This window comes from Ambystoma mexicanum, chromosome 10 (assembly GCF_040938575.1).
Source record: "Ambystoma mexicanum isolate Mex_15411 chromosome 10, UKY_AmexF1_1, whole genome shotgun sequence".
Taxonomy (NCBI): Eukaryota; Metazoa; Chordata; class Amphibia; order Caudata; family Ambystomatidae; genus Ambystoma; species Ambystoma mexicanum.
In genome coordinates this window covers 677253684-677270285 of record NC_090932.1, presented here as the reverse complement: position 1 = coordinate 677270285, position 16602 = coordinate 677253684, and the positions used below count along the sequence as shown (strand labels likewise).

Below are 16602 nucleotides of genomic sequence, written 5' to 3'. Positions count from 1 at the left end.
CCTACAGAAGTATGTGTAAAGTGTTCTTTGCGTGCATTTGTTGTAGCACTGCAGGAATGTGAAATCAGCACCTTTGTTTATTTCATAATGTTGCTTGGTATTCATTAGTGTTTGTAGGCGGGCAATGATGTAAGGGAATATGTTATCTTTACAAATAGCAGGTGTGTATTGCATTTATATCAGCTGTTTGCCTAACCCTTGATGGGTTATTCATTAAACATTGTGTTGTATTGTTTTAGGCTAGCAAGCAGAGCTTACTGCTTAAATAGTAAGTATTGCTGGTTGGGCATTCCAAATGCAAGGCGACATACATTTGCACAAAGAAGAAGTGTCAGAAACCTATTAACTGGATGTATAATGGAAGCACTGGGCTGGCAAGATGAGACAGCACTGACAAAAGACTATGAAATTGTGTAAGAGACCGGGTTGACAGCATGAATGAGTTACATATTGTGCAGGATTAGCATAAGCACTATATACATTAAAGAAAGGAGAGGAGGGGATTCATGGTGTGAGGGGAGTAACAGTTAACATTTCTGTTGCAGCGCTAAGTGAAAGGAGAGGCTCTTAAAGGGCAGGTTTGAAGACCAATAAAGTGGGGATTGACTTGATGCCAGAGTTGTAGGGGGTTCCAGTAAGTGTACGATTAGCGTAAAGGAATGGAAGCAGTCTGTGTGCACAAAGAACTCCTTCATCGCAGACTTCTTTCACTCTACCTCTCCTCCCCTTGCTATCACTGAAACATGGATCTCTCCCTCGGACACTGCCACCCTGACAGCCCATTATGACTCTAAACCTTTCCTTCTCTCACTCTTCTAGTAGAACGGGAAAGTGCTCTGGTGTCAGGCACCTTTTTGTCTCCCGCCTGAACATCTTGCATCCCAAAATACCATACCCCCTCTCTCCACCTTTTGAATTGTCATTCTCAACTAATGCTCCGCCTCACTCTACTCACCTCATCTGATCTCTAGCGCCTTCCTGGTCCCACAAGACTATTCGTTGATGAACTAGGGCAACTTCTTGACTCTCCCCGTCACATCACCTCATCTTCCTAGGTGACTTTAACCTTCCTTCTCCTACCACTCCGCATACATCTGACCTTCAAGCGTTTCTCAATGAACATAATATTCACTTCATTTACAACCTACCCACTCACTCTGCGGGTAATGCTCTACCTCCAGCTCATCTCCAATTTTCTCTGTGCATCCAACACTGCTGTCACACCATCTCTTTTGGACCACTCTACTGTCTCCACAACCATCCTCTTTCCACCCTCTAACCTACCAAGCCCATTTCCAAAATAAAAGGTAACCACTTTTCTATTCCCACTTCCTCTCTGACCCTCAGCACTTACTCTGCTTCTACTTTTCAGATCGTTCCTCCTCAGACTCCTCTATCTCCACCTTCCAATCACTACTTTATGCCACCTCCTCACTGCTAACCTTCACCCCAAAGACCCAGCATCCTCTGCCATGGGTCAACTCGGCCATATGCAGCCTTCGCACCAACATGCAATGACTTCTACGCAGATGGAGGCACTCTTAGTCTCCAGCAGAACTGCAAATTTACGTCTCTGCCCTAGACACTCTCAAATCTTCCCTTGATAGTACAAAAAAGCAACATTTACCTCTGACTCATCAACCTACACTCCAATAATCCTTGTCAGCTCCAAGTCACCTCCACCTCTCTCCTTACTCCTCCTAAATCCTAAACTATAAACTCTACTCTCAACTGTTGACCTGACTGAATACTTGCATCCTACTCTGTCACCCCTCTATGCCTCCGTTTCCCACTTCAATCATACACACTCGTTCATTCATTCATTTTGTCATTTGCTACAGCGCCTTTCACCATAATTATGGCCCCAACATGCTTTTGGTTGTATGCCCTCTGAGGGGCCAGTGTCCAAAAATGTGGGAGAGTTTGGGAGTTGCTGTTATGCATGGTTGCATTTTAGCCTTTAAAGTTCTGCAAGGGCAGCCAGGACCCTAGTAGCCACCCATGTCTAAATCGAGTGTGTATGGATGCAGCATAGGAATACTATGGGCTAATGTGTGGGATTGTGTTTAAGGAGATAGAGTTGTGGGAAGCTACAGTTCAAATGTTTGTCATTAAACGTAGCTTCATTCTTATGGTAGAGGTGATGTCCAGTTGTGTTTGTGTTATATGTGTGCGCAGGGTGTGTGGAGTGAGACTGTGCCTTCTGCTAAGTTGCAAAGGCACTGTATGCGAGGGGAGGAATGGATTAACTGTACAAACAACACTATTTCCTGGGTTCCATTTATGTACAAGGAATAGTGCTGCCTTTCACAGGTGATCTAAGTGTCTGATGAATGCATAATACTCACCCTCTGAGAGGTTCTTAGAGTGAGATATTGCCATCCCTAGTTCTTTTAAGTGCGAAAACAAGGACACCCTTTAATGATTACATGCGCGGCCTGGCCCACCATCCTGTGCTTTTCGAGTTACCTGCAGTGCCAAACCAAAGCGAGGGGTGCGAGGTGCCTGGTTGTCATCCTACAGTATATTTTAAGTGCGATGCATTGCTCCCTCCAAGACCACATTGGTGCAATACCTGGCCCACTTTCGTTACTCGTTCTGTGTGCAAGTAGCTGGAGTGACTACCTGAGTTCTTCAAGTGTCCTTGGCGTCCCACAAGGAAGGTTGGATGGCAGAACAAAGTGGATGAAAGGAAAGAGGCTAGTAGCTGACAGAAGGGCAGGTGGAGCGAGTGTGCTGGGGAGAAGGGGAAATGGAGGACAGGACTGGTGAATGAAACGTGTGTGCGATAGACGGCGAGTGGGTGCGGGGAGGCGGGGGATCATGAAGTTGAGGGGAACAGCCAGGTTTTGAGGGCTTTCCTGAGGGCCAGGTGATCCTCTGAGGCAGAGCGCGAGGGGGAGGGGGGTTCCAGAAAGTGGGTGCGAGGACAGAAAAAAAAGGCACCTCCTAATCTTCAGAACCTGAAAGGAGGGACTACCAGGAGGTGTGCTGACTACCAGGAGGTATGCAGAGCCTGACCCGAGGATTCTGATGGGGTGGTAGCGAGTGAGCTTGTTTTGGAGGAGTTCTGGGCATTTCATGTGGATTGCGCAGTGGGTAATGCACATGGCTTTGAAGGAGGCCTGTCGGCTGATGGGCAGCCAGTGGAGTGTGGTGAGTGCAGAGGAGATATGTTCTCTGGAGGAGAGGGCAACGAGGAGCCTTGCTGCAGAGTTTTGAACCCGTTGGAGCTTTCTCAGTTGGTATGTAGGTGCACCTAGGTAGGGGGAGTTAGAGCAATCTAGGTGCAAGAGTACAATGACCATGATTACGGAAACTCTATGGGGGTAGGAGAGATAAGGAAAGATCTGCTTGAGGATGTGGAGGTGGAAGGTGCATGATCTGGAGACTGCTTTAATGTGACGGGAGAGGGTCCGGTCTGAGCTAAAAGTGCATCCTAGGTTTTTGACCGAGGGGGTTACAGAGCGGGCTGGTCCTAATGAAAGCGGCCAAGGCATAAGTTGGGGTGAGAGAGCTGTTTTGTCACAGATTAGTATTTCCTTTTTTCTGGGGTTGAGAAGCAGGTGATTGTTCGTCATCCAGAGGTCAATGTCTGAGAGGCAGGATGCGAGGTCTGAGTGGGATGAGGAGGGGGAGTTGGAAATCTTGAGGATGATATGGGTGTTGTCAGCATAGTTGTAACAGGTGAGATTGTGGGAATGTATGAGCTTGTGGAGGGGCGAAAGGTAGAGGTTGAAAAGTAGGGGGAGAGGGAGACTCCCTGGTGACTCTGTGCGGGACTGGGTAGGGGCCAGAGGAGAAAGGATGGAGAGAGACGATTTGGGAGCAGTCGGAGAGGAAAGAGGAGATCCTTCTGAGGGCGGAGTCCCTTATGCCAAGGTCAAAGAGTCTGTTTGTGAGGATGGAGTGGTTAATCGTGTAGAAGGCTGCTGAGAGTTCAAGAAGGATGAGGGCAACACAGCCATCAGAGTGTGCTGTTCTTTTCAGGTCGTCTCAGATAGAGACTAGGGAGAATTCAGTTCCATGGAGCGGTCTGAAGCCAGACTAGGCACGGTCAAGAAGGCTGTGAGCCTCGGTGAAGAGGGTGAGCTGGGAGTAGGCCGTGCAGTCTAGTAATTTGGCTATGAAGCGGTTGTTGGAGATGAGCCAGTAATTGGGGGGGACAAGAGGGGTCACGAGGGGGCTTTTTTAGGAGTGGTTTGACCTGAGAGGTTTTGTATGTTTTGCTGTTAGTGAGTGGTTGATTATGGATCTGGCGAGGTTGCCTGCACAGGTGGAGGAGAGGATGTTTTTGAGTAGGGCCGGTGGGCACGGTTCTCCCAGGGAACCTGAGGGGCGGCTATTGGAGAGGAGCTTTGAGAACTCGGGATGGTCGATTGCAGAGAAGGAGCTAAAGAGGGTCCGAGTTGGGGGGGCACAAAGGGGGCTGTCATTATTGGGGAGACAGGGTTGCTAGTTTGGAGTGGATGCCGAGGCTCCTCCTCTCAATGGCTGTGTTAAAGGTTGAAGTAGTGGTCGGAGAGGGTGTTGCACAGTGCCTAGGATATTATGGGCGGAGAGGAAGCACAGAGGGGTGTCTTGAACTCAGATGATCTTGTGGAGTTCTTTGCATGGGCTGTTTGCGTTGGCGATTCGGAGGGTGTAGAAAGCATGTTTGACTTTCCTGATTTCAAATCTGTCTAGCCAGAGTGGCTTTGTTTTGGGTAGAAGGGTTAGTCTGACTGTGTCGTTCCAGAGAGCCATTGGTCGAAAAAGGTGTGGGGAGAGGGTTGCTCCCTGTAGTGGGCGATTGGGAAGGGATGAGAGTAGTACAGAGGAAACAATTAGTGCAGATGGTTACCTTGTTCCAGAGCAGGGAGGCGGGTAGGGGTTGCGGGAGTCAGGACTGAGAAAAAGATGGCACAGTGATCCGTCCAGATGAGGGGGCACGCATGAGCAGAGGAGATATGATAGATTTATAACGCGCTTAATACCCAGGTGTTTCTAAGCTCAGACCCAGGGATCGAACCTGTGTTGCTCCGTGTCGTCTTGCTTCCAAGGCGTGCATGTTGCCCCTAAGCTATCCTCCCGAGATCAGGTTGGATGAGCTGAACACTGTCTAAGGTGTGACCTGCAATGTGGCTGGGGCCTGGTATGAGTTGGGTCAAATTAAGTGCTTCCATGTTGTCAATGAGATGATGGGTCATGGGGCTGAAGAGGGTGTTGATCCATATGTTTCGATCCTGTAGGGATATATTCAGGCATGACATATTTGTGCAAATATGTCATGCATGAATATATCCCTACAATCCCCAAGAACAGTGAGAGTCGGGTGAGATAGCAGTATGGCCATACAGAATCACTCGGAGTCTGCAAACGTTCTGTCATAGCCTAGGGATCTGTAAAGGAGGAGGAAGCAGAGGGAGAAAGGAGAGGACTGGAATTTAACTAGCAGGGATTTGCAGTCATTGCAGCGTTGTTTCTCGACCTATAAGGGAGTGAGGTGAGGGTTATGGAGGATGGCTATACCACCTGCTCTGCTTGCACTGTTGTGGGAGATTAGAGAATAGCCTGGGGGGAAGGCCTTGTATGCAGTGGGGAGGAAGCTGTCCGAGAACCAGGTTTTAGTGATAAAAAGGATGTCAGGATTTTTCATCGGAGAGAAGGTCAAAAATCATGTTTGTTTCTGGCGACTGATCTGGCGTGGATGAGAATGCAAGCAAGTGGGATCAGGGGGCAATGTCCTGAGCAGCGGTGGAGTTGAGGAGGGAGATGCTGTGGGTGGGGCTGGAATGGCATGGATGGGGTAAGAAGGGATGGAAAAAAGAGGAGAGAGGATGAAAGGCTGGACAGGGATCAGTGTCTAGCAGAGTGGAAAGTCAAGTGGTTGCAGGAGGTTATGGGGGGGAGAGTGCGGCTGGTGGCCGCTGTGGGGAGAAGGTCTTGTGCACCTGAGCCAATGGGGGGGGCTTCCAAAGGTGTGTGGGTGTGGGTGAGGGTGGCAGGGGCTTCAAAGTCAAGAGTTTTGGCCAAGGCTGAGGGGGCTGTGCTTAATGAGGCGAAGGTTGAGTGCCTAGGCGGGGGAGATTGGGCCGGGAGAGAGGGAAGGGATGGTGGTGGGGGCAGGCGTGGAAAGTGGGGAGTGAAACTGGGGTGGGGGGATTATCAGGGGAGAGAGAGAGAATGGACACGGTTGGGTAACAGGGGGTGGAGTTAGAAGAGGGGGACGGGTGGAGTCGAGGAGTTAAGGAGGAAGATTGCAGAGGAGGGTGGGGTGGCTGTGGAAGAAAGGTCTTGTGGGCAGGTGCCAGGGGATTGTGGGCGAAGGTGGGGGGGGAGGGGTCAGCTGATGGGGAAGCTTTGGCCAAGGCTGTGTGGGCTGGGGAAGGAAAAGTTTAGTGTAGCACAGGGAGGTGAGGGGGGTTGGGCAGGGTGAGAAAGGAGGGAGTGGTGTTGGGGCGGGGGCAGACATATGCGAGTGAGGTGGAAGGTTTGGCCATGCGGGGTGACCAGGGAGCGGGGGGGGGGGGGTAGGGTTGGGGGGGTACTGAGAGAAGGTTGTGTGGGAAGGGGAGGGGGAATGGGAGAGAGTGAAGGAGGTTCTACAGTGTTGGAAGCAGAGGGGGCAATCTGTGGTGTGAAAGTGGGAGGTGGCACTGGTAGGGAGATAGGAGGCTGGGGAGGAGCGGTGGGCTTCTGGTTCCTGATGCACCAGACGGCTCATCTGGCCTTGGAATTATTTGGCATAGTTGAGGACTAGGTTAGGAGCGGGAGGGTTGAATAGATTCAGGCTCAAATGGGCTGCACACAAAGAACAGCTACCTTGCAGAATTAGGTTTGATGCAGAAATAGCTACTTTGCACAATTGGGCTAAATGTAAGGTATGACTGACTGACACAGGAGGACTAAAGGCAAGATAAGGCTACCTTACACAAATAGGCTGAGTGCAAAAATGTGGCTACCTTACACAAATAGGCTAAATTCAGAAAGTGTAAACCTTAAACAAATAGGTTGATACCAGATACGGCTAATTTACTGAGATAGGTTGAGTGTAAGATAAGGCAACTATAGACCCTTAGGCTGAGTACAAAATAAGGCTACCTTACACAAAGTGGCTAAGGGGCTAACTGCAAGATATGGCTGACTAACGCAGATGTGCTAAAGCAAGGTAAGGCTACCTTACACAAAATGCATTAAATGCAAAGTGTGTCTACCTTAAACAAGTAGGCTAAATGCAAGATAAGGCTAATTTACACAGATAGGCCAACTGGAAGATATAGCTGACTAATGTAGATGGGTGTCGCGACTGTGCTACTGGAGCATCAATGGGCACCTATTGTGGAATATATGGTACTCGATCATAACCATAAACCTTCCCGCACAATACCTATTCATATTTTTGTCTTTACTTTCCATTTACAAGACTTTGGCACTTCCTTATTTAATTTCACACACTACATGTCTCATAATGCACTTTGTGGCAGTTCCCATTCCGTGGCTATTCATATAAAGCAGTCTTAGAACTACAATCCCCAGAAACCTTAGAGATCAGTGCTGCTTTCACTTTCCCAGGACCAGAGAGGAAGGAGGCAAATTACTTTCAGGTGTGCTGCTCCAGGTGCTGCTAATTAGCCTGCTTCCGTACGGGGCGAGTCATTATTTAAGCAACTTCCTGCAGGAGCACAGGTCTCTTAACTTTGAGCTCGTTTCCAGCCCTTTGTTGCTTTGATCCTCGGATTTCTGTTGTTTCCAGAACCTGCCCCTGTTCCAGAGCCCTGTGCTCCCTGCATTGTGGCCCTGCTCCTCTGCCTTGACCCCCCTGCCTTTTGCCCGGCACCTCTGTGCTTCCTACAGTGCAGCCCCGCTCCCCTGCTTGCAGTCCTCTGTTACCTGTCTATAGCCCCTTGTGCTCAAACAGTAATTATCTTGTTCCCTGCCTGCAGTTCCTTTTTCTGTGCCCATTACCCATGTTATCTGGCTTTAGCTTTCTTGATTATTCAGTCCTGCCCTTGTATCCCACTTTAGAGTTACAGTTCCTTGTTTTTGTGTTTGAAGTCCTACCCTTATTCCATTTCAGATTTTCTGTTCCTTGCTACCAACCTGCAGTTTCCAGTCTCCTTTTCCCTGCACTTAGATTCTAGATTTCTTGCTTTTCTTCTTTCTTCCGGTTCTCTGTCCTGAACCTTGCTCACTTTGAATTCTATTTTTTCCTGGATATTTCTGTTACAGTTCTCGTCTTCACTTGTGCCTTGTGTAATTCCTTTTTTCGGAGTTTGGCTGCTGGGGTTCCAGCAGGCAATCTCTGCCCCTTTCCTTTGCTGCGTTTCAGTATTGTACCATGTGTCATCGTTAAAAGTGTGCTGGTTCCTGTTTCAGGAGGTAGTCATTGTTCAGCTCCTGCTGGACCCGTACAGGCTTCAGTGTTGTGAGTACGGTTTCCATGCCTTAAGGACCAGACACAGACACCCACTTCTGCTGCTCCTTTCCATGAGCTTTCAGAGTGGGGCCCTGTAATAGTAACCTGCTCAGAAGGCTGGAGTTTCCCTGGTTCTGTGGGAAACTCTTCCCCCATTCTGCTTACATTCCAAGAGGGAACTTAATGTGTTTGTTTAACTTGTACTGTCTGCCCTTTTATGTTCACTGCCTTTGTTGCCTATCCTTTCTTGTCTGCAGGACTCCTTGCACTCCTGCTTCTTGTGTACTTTTCTCCCTTCAGCTTTGTGGGCATGTCTTTACCGGCAAGCCCCTCTGACAATGGGCTAAATGCAAGATAAGGATACCTTTCACAAATAGGCTAAATGCAAGATAAGGCTAACTTTCAGAAATAGACTAAATGCATGATAAGGTTAACTTTCACAAATAGGCTAAATGCAAGATATGGCTGACTAACACAGATAGGCTAACTGCATGTGGCTATAAGATGTTAGGTAATAAGAGTGGTGGGGTTTTATTGGAGTGCAATAATGGCTGTAATCCATGTCCACACCACACTTACTTTAAAGGTCGCTGATGTTTGACTGTTGCAGGCTTCCCAGGTGAACACGGGCAAACACGGACTGGGACTGCTTGGTCAGGAACTGCCCTTTACCTTGAGGCCCTTAGCCATGGACTGCCTGGGCAGGGTTTGCCTTGGAAGGATGTCTTAAAAGGGCTGCACAGCCCAACCAGTTTTCAGGGGGGGGGGGCAATGGGAGGCGGGAGGGAGAAAGGAAAGCAGGAGGCGGGGGGGGAAAGTGTGTGGGGAGGCGGACAAATGCCAAAACTGGCAAAAATGATTGTTAAATAAACACATGCTGGCTGAGGGAGCTGGCACCGAAGGATGTGGATCAGCACTTACCAGTGGATCCAGGTGGCAAAAAGTGGCTGAAGGCAGCTATCGCAGAGCTTAGACCCTCGTGTGTTGATCAGTTGGGCCAATGGCCAGTCGGCGGTTGGAGCGGGATGGGAGGCGGTAGGGAGAAAGGAAAGCAGGAGGCAGACTCGGTACAGTGCGGGAGGCAGGCAAACGTTGAAACCGGTCAATAGGATTACATTAAAAAAAACAAACGCAGGCATGGGAGCTGGCACTGGAGGAGGAGGATCAGCACTTACCAGAGGATGCAGGTGGCAAAATAAAAGGAAACAAAAAGGAGGAATTCCTTTCTTACCTTATTAAGGTAAACCCCCTCCTGTGCCCTTTGAGATCCTCTTGTACATCAGCTTGTTAAGCCTGTTGCTCCTACAGTGGTCTCTCAACTCGCTATTCTCTTCAACCTGTCCTTTCATTCTGCCTACTTCCCTGTCATTTTAAAATGACCATGGTTATCCCTCTCCTAAAAAGAAAAGGGGGGTGGGTTATTCAAACTTGACAGCCAACTTTCATCCTGTATCACTTCTCAATCATTACACTAAGCCGTTGGAAAGAGTTGCATTCAACCTCCTTACCAACATTCTTGACACGCATAACCTTTGTGACCCTGTTCAAGCAGGCTTCCGCTCCTGCTATCCTACTAAGACATCTCCTATCCGTTTCTCCAAATCTATTAACACTGCTAAACATTTCAACCTATCATCAATCCTAATCCTCCTTGACTTATCTGCTGCCTTTCATACCATTGACCACTCCAATGTCCTTGCTACTCTTGAGTCTTACCTGGCACCTTGCCAATTCTCTGTTTCCTGGAACCACACCTCCTCGCAACTCACCCCTCTCACAGTGGTGTCACCCACTCTCTGTATTGGGACCACTTCTGTTCACATTGTACACCTCTGCTCTTGGGGCTCTTATTTCCTCCTTTGGGTTCTCGTACCAACTCTTTGGTGATAACACTCAAATCTTTTTCTCCTTTCCTGATTTCTCATCGGACGTATCTATTAAAATCTCCAACTGTCTCTCTGCTATTAAATACTGGATGGCGTTGCACTCTTATGTTAAACTTTTCTAAAACTGAAATGCTTTTCTTTCCTTCAAAATCCTCTCTCTCCTCCACTGCCTATTCAGTTCCCACCTGACACTCTTCCCTACTCCTCAGCGAGAATCCTTGGTGTCACCTTTGATTCTTCACTCACCTTTAGCTCTAAAACCACAACAGTACCTCGCCTCAACCTCCTAAATATCAGGAAAATCAAGCACCTCCTTCCCTTCAAAACCGCCAAACATCTGATAACCACTCTTACCTTATTGTGCCAGTGCCCTCTTAGATCTTCCTAACTCTTCATTCTCCCCATTATCAAGATAGTTAACTTTGCAACCAGGACTTTCTTTGAGCTCCCTCTCTTCACCCTTACTTCCTCCGATCACCATCGATCCACCTGGCTAACCATGCAAAACCAGGACAAAATCAAATTTCTCCTACTAGTACATAATTCCATCCATGGTAAAGCACCCCCCATATCTATCCTCTTCTATCAGCTTCTACAAACCCGCTCTCAACCTTCAGTCTGCCTCCATTGCCATCCCTGTGGCAACTCACCTGCCCCGTGCCTCGTTTCTGCTCTTTCACTTTTCTTGCTCCACTCACTTGGATCTCTCTCCCCACTGAAATTCGAAACACTGCCCACACAGATGTATTAAAAAAAACTGAAAGCCCACCTCCTCGCTTCTGAGCTATCCTCTTAACTCTGCCCTCAAATTGTCATGATGCCCGCTCCCGGGGAGCCGGTTCAAGCCCTGCGTCCCCGAAAGCGGACATCCAGTCCCCAAGGAAGGACCCAGCAACCCCATATAGGGGCCCTTTGGACAGTGTCCTGGCGCCTATGGCGCCAGGCTCATAAAAGACATCAGTCCTGGCGCCATAGGCGCCAAGCACATTATGGAATTGCTTGGGTGCACTTACCTGATGCAGACCATGCTGCAGGATCCCGGCCTCCTTGAGGCCTGAAAGGAACTACTTTACCTGTGGGACTAATTTACCATCCGGGCGTGGTCGGGGAAGGATACATACCTGATTGGAGGAAGGATACATACCTGGAACTTCTTCCAAGGCTATTTAAACCCCACCCGAACAGCCACACGTGCTTCGCGTTGTTCTACATCTAGCAGCTGGACGCTCACCGTGTCTGCTCCTGCATCCTGACTTCTGCCATGCCTGCCAGCATCCTGGATCACCTGCAAAGGAAGAGAAGAAGAGAACAGAAGAAGGAAAAGTCCTTACCTGCTAAATCCGCATCCCGGAGACATCTCGCCGACAATCCTGAAAAGGAAGACTTTTATTTAAAAGCTCATCGCGTCGATCGCTGCGGCCCCGCATTCCACTCACCTTTACAGGGCGCCTCCATGTTCAGCAGCGATCATCCGCATTCGCAGTCACGCCCCAGCGCCTAGGGAGAAAAAGACCAGAACAAAAGGTGAGAGAGAGAGAAGGGAATAAGGAAAGCTAAATCTCCATGTTAAGACTTACCTGTTGATTCATTCCCTCTTCATTTCGCGTCCGTGCCGCATCCTGGCATTTCCGGACCCCGGCCCCTAAGAGGAAAAAGACACTAGCATTAGTACATTAATGCATGGACACAAGGGGAACCTCTTATAAAAAAAAAAACTTACCTGGAAGCCAAGCAAGTTTGGTTCTCACCAATCCGAAAATCCAGCGAAGTAACTGGATACCAACACGCCCCTGCATCAGAAGCAGGATGGAGAGCTCGTCCTTCCAGACCCTAAGGTGAGACGCTGCGAGGAATCACAGAAGGGTTTCGAGGAGGGTGAGAGGGGAAAGTGGGAGGCTGATTGCATTACCCCGCAGACAGTTAATCCCCTATTTTCGCCTACAGAAGGATACTTCTGCGAGCCAGACAAGCCAGATTTGGGTGCCCGGTCCAGTCCGTCTTCCGAACCCTGCGCATCACCTTAGAAGAGGTCACAGCAGCGCGAACCAGGCCAGCGCCTCCGTGGGAGTCAGGTGAGCGTTACAGAACCCGAAGCCTTCCTACAAATTCCCACCCAGGCGCTATGGAAAGTTCTGAGACTGATCAGTTGGCCCTATTACTGGGGGAATTACGGGCCGAAGTACATGCCGCTCGTCAAGAGACTAATGCCCTCAGGAGGGAATTAATAATATCAAAGGAAAGAACTGATGACCTGGCCAGACAGCTTTTGCAAGGTCAAGCTGGGCAAACTCCTCTACCCGGTTCCGGAGGGAACCCCGCTCCTGTGGTTTCCAGTAACCCTGTGCAGATTAATCTACCTGGAAACATGCCGCTGGCCCCACCCGAACGCTTTGCTGGGGACCCCAAACGATTCGCCGTATTCATGAATCAGTGTCATTTGCACTTCCTATGCAGACCTGGGGCCTTCCCTAATGATCAGACCTAGGTAGCCTTTGTATTGTCATATCTCAGCGGCTGCGCTGCCGATTGATCAGTTCCACTGGTTACTCAAGATGACCCGATTCTCTGTGATTTTCAAAGGTTTCAAGCAAGCATGGAAAGGTTATTTGCTCAACACTCTCAGGGGCAGGCTCTGGATGACGAACTTCTATCCCTGTGACAGGGTAATCAGGACCTCCTATCCTATATTGCAACCTTTAATAGACTAATTGTGGAAACGGGATGGCCAGAGGATAAAAGAGTCACGTTGTTTTATCGAGGCCTACGCGGAGAACTTAAAGATGTCTTGGCCCAAGTTGTAAATCCGCCCCAAGAATGGACAGAGTATATAGACTTAGTGGTCCAATTGGATCACAGACTTCAAAACAGAAAAGCAGATCGGTCCAGGTTTGAGACCCGGGTGTTGGTCAAGACCCATGCTATAATCCCAAGGGAGTTGATGTCTCTGAGCCTATGCAAATTGGAGGGGTTAAAGGACCCTTAACTCAAAAGGAACGTGAAAGGAGGCGGCAGTTAAAATTATGTCTTTATTGTGGGAATTCTGGTCACTTTCTATGAGATTGCCCGGCAAAACCGCCCCGAAAGGCGGTAGGAGCCGCTGATAAAAACCATGAAGACTCTGTTTCGGGAAAGGACTCCGCCCGACAAGTGTAGGGGCCCGCTTGCCGAGCTTGAAAACTAACTCTCAGACCTCGCATTTCATTGTGCCAATGGTTCTCGTAGATCCAGAACAGCCTAAGCGGTTGCATGCAATAAAGGCATACATCGATAGTGGGGCTATTGGAAACTATGTGGATCGTGAATTGGTCTCTAGGATTAACCTCCCTCTCCGTCCTAAAACCAGCAAAGATGTCATCACCACAGTCGATGGAACTGAAATTGCCTCTGGACCGGTAACACATTCCACTACTGAGGTGACTCTTATTGGTCCCGATGGCCATCGAGAGGGTGTTGTGTTTGATGTAATCAAGGCTCCACAGTTTCAGGTTATTCTTGGAATCCCTTGGTTAGAGACGCATAATCCTCGAATTGATTGGCGAGCTAAGAGAATAACCTTCCCGGATTGTACACAAACCTGCTACCCAGAAAACCTGAAGATTAATCTAGCATCTGTAACCTCTGCCTCCATGCAACTACCTCCGGAATACCAAGACTTTCAGGACGTCTTCCAAAAGGAACAGGCCAACACGTTACCTCCTCACAGATCGTACGATTGCCAAATCGATCTGGTGCCCGGTGCACAACCCTCTTGTAGCAGGATTTATGCCCTTACCGAACCTGAGAATCTGCATTTGAGACAATATTTGGATCAAAACGTAGCTAATGGTTTTATTCGCCCGTCAAAGTCCCTGGCATCCTCGGCTTTGTTCTTCGTGCCCAAAAAAGAAGGCGACCTTAGAACTTGTATCGATTACCGCACATTGAACCAGATAACGGTTAAAAACCGTTATCCTCTGCCTCTGATCCCTGAACTCCTTGACCAGGTGAAGGACGCTTGCATATACACCAAGTTAGATCTCTGGGGGGCTTATCATCTGGTACGAGTTAAAGAAGGCGACGAATGGAAAACTGCCTTCTGTACTAAATACGGATTATTCGAGTACCAGGTGATGCCTTTCGGATTGTGTAGCGCGCCGGCTGCCTTCCAATACTTCATGAATGATGTCCTTCGGGAACTCATCGATGTTTGTTTTGTCGTATATATCGATGACATTCTGGTGTACTCCTCTTCGGAATCTGATCACAGAAAACACGTCAGGGCAGTGCTTGAAAAACTGCGCCAACACAAACTATTTGCTAAATTGGAGAAACGTGTTTTCCATACCACAGAAGTCAAGTTTCTAGGTTTCATCCTGACACCTAAAGGAGTCCGAATGGACTCAAGAAAAGTGGATGCCATCCTCAAATGGCCATCACCTAGCTCTGTAAAAGGGGTTCAAAGCATGCTCGGCTTTGCCAATTTCTATCGCAGGTTTCCCCCGGAACTTTCACGCGTGGTACAACCCATTACTGCACTCTTGAGGAAAAATAAACGTTTTGAATGGTCTGAAGAAGCCGAGCAGGCCTTTCAGGATTTAAAAGCTAAGTTTACCTCCGCACCTATATTGAAACACCCGCGTCCAGATCTCCCTTATGTCGTCGAGACTGACGCATCCAGCTTAGCCATGGGAGCTGTCCTGTCCCAAAGAGATCCCGAAACCAACCAACTGCATCCCGTAGCATTTTGGTCCAGAAAATTCTCGGCACCCGAGGTTAATTATGCAATCACGGACAAAGAACTGTTAGCCATTAAGTCCGCTTTTAAAGCCTGGCGGCATTATCTGCTTGGCGCTCAACATACCATCACAGTGATCACTGATCACCGGAATTTACAGTATTTGAAAACCGCCAAGGCTCAGTCATCACGGCAGCTCCGATGGGCTTTGTTTTTCGCTGAATTTGATTTCGTGATTACCTATCGACCTGGCTGCAAGAATGGCAAAGCAGACGCCTTATCCCGAATTGGAATGGGAGAATCTGATACAAACTCAGAACCAGTACCAATAATTCCCGAACAGAGGATTCTAGGCATGACTTCGTTACAGACGCTTGAAGACATTCAAGCCAGAGTGAAACAACTCCTGGACCCTACAACCTTACAGGATTGGATACAAAAGGGATCAGACTTTACCATAGATAATGGTTTACCTTACTTCCAAGGACGCTTATTCCTGCCACATAAGGAATTACACGAACTAGTTATTTCCGGTTATCATGATCCATTAATAGAGGGACACCCCGGTATTGCCAAGACGGAGGAAAAGGTGAAACGACAATTTTGGTGGCCCTCTTGGCGAAAAGATGTTAAATCTTTTGTGATGTCCTGTGGTGTTTGCGCCCAAAATAAAAGTCAAAAGAAAAGACCAGCCGGTCTCCTTCAACCTCTAGACATACCGCCAGCACCCTGGCACACCCTATCAATGGATTTTATTACGGACCTGCCTCCTTGTTCGGGGTACAATACTATTCTGGTAATTGTGGATTTGTTTTCCAAAATGGCCCACTTTATTCCTTTGAAAGGTTTACCTTCAGCTTCTGTCCTAGCCAAAGAATTCCTCGAAAATATTGTTCGGCTTCATGGATTCCCATCTATACTAATCTCTGACCGGGGAAGCCAATTCATTTCCCACTTCTGGCGCAAATGTTGTCAAATGGCGCAGATCGACGTAAGATTATCGTCCAGTCACCACCCTCAGACCGATGGTCAGACCGAGAGGACAAATCAGACCCTTGAGCAATACTTACGGTGTATGTTACAGCAATCTGAAAGCAACTGGAAAGACATGCTTTGGATAGCTGAATACGCATATAATAATTCGGTACACTCGAACTGGCCACAGTCCTTTTTATACTTTGTTTGGGCATCACCCTCGAACCTCAAACCTTGACTCGCCTCAGAACCTCGGAATGCCTGCAGTAGAACATCTGCATTCTACAATTACCCAAGCCTTCAAAGAGGCAACTACGCATTTACAACAAGCCAAGAGAAAATACAAGGAGAATGCTGATCTACATCGGAGTGAAGCACCTCCGTATCAGATTGGGGATCAAGTGTGGTTAGCTACCAGACATTTACCACTCAAAGGGCCTCAAACTTTTAACCCAAAATATGTGGGACCTTATTCTATTATGGCAATAATTAACCCAGTGGCTGTTAAACTTGATTTACCAGCTAGTATGCGAATTCACCCTGTTTTTCATGTGTCACTTCTGAAACCAGTGGTACCCGGAACCCGACTACTCAAACTTTCAGAACCTATTCTAAAAGATGGGGAGCCC

General features: G+C 48.4%; 1 protein-coding gene across 2 annotated transcripts in view; it reads left to right on the top strand.

Annotated features, from left to right (window-relative positions):
- The window catches only part of TRPC1 (transient receptor potential cation channel subfamily C member 1), a 489142-nt gene that overhangs the window by 387822 nt on the left and 84718 nt on the right, over window positions 1–16602 (top strand). The window lies entirely within an intron of this gene.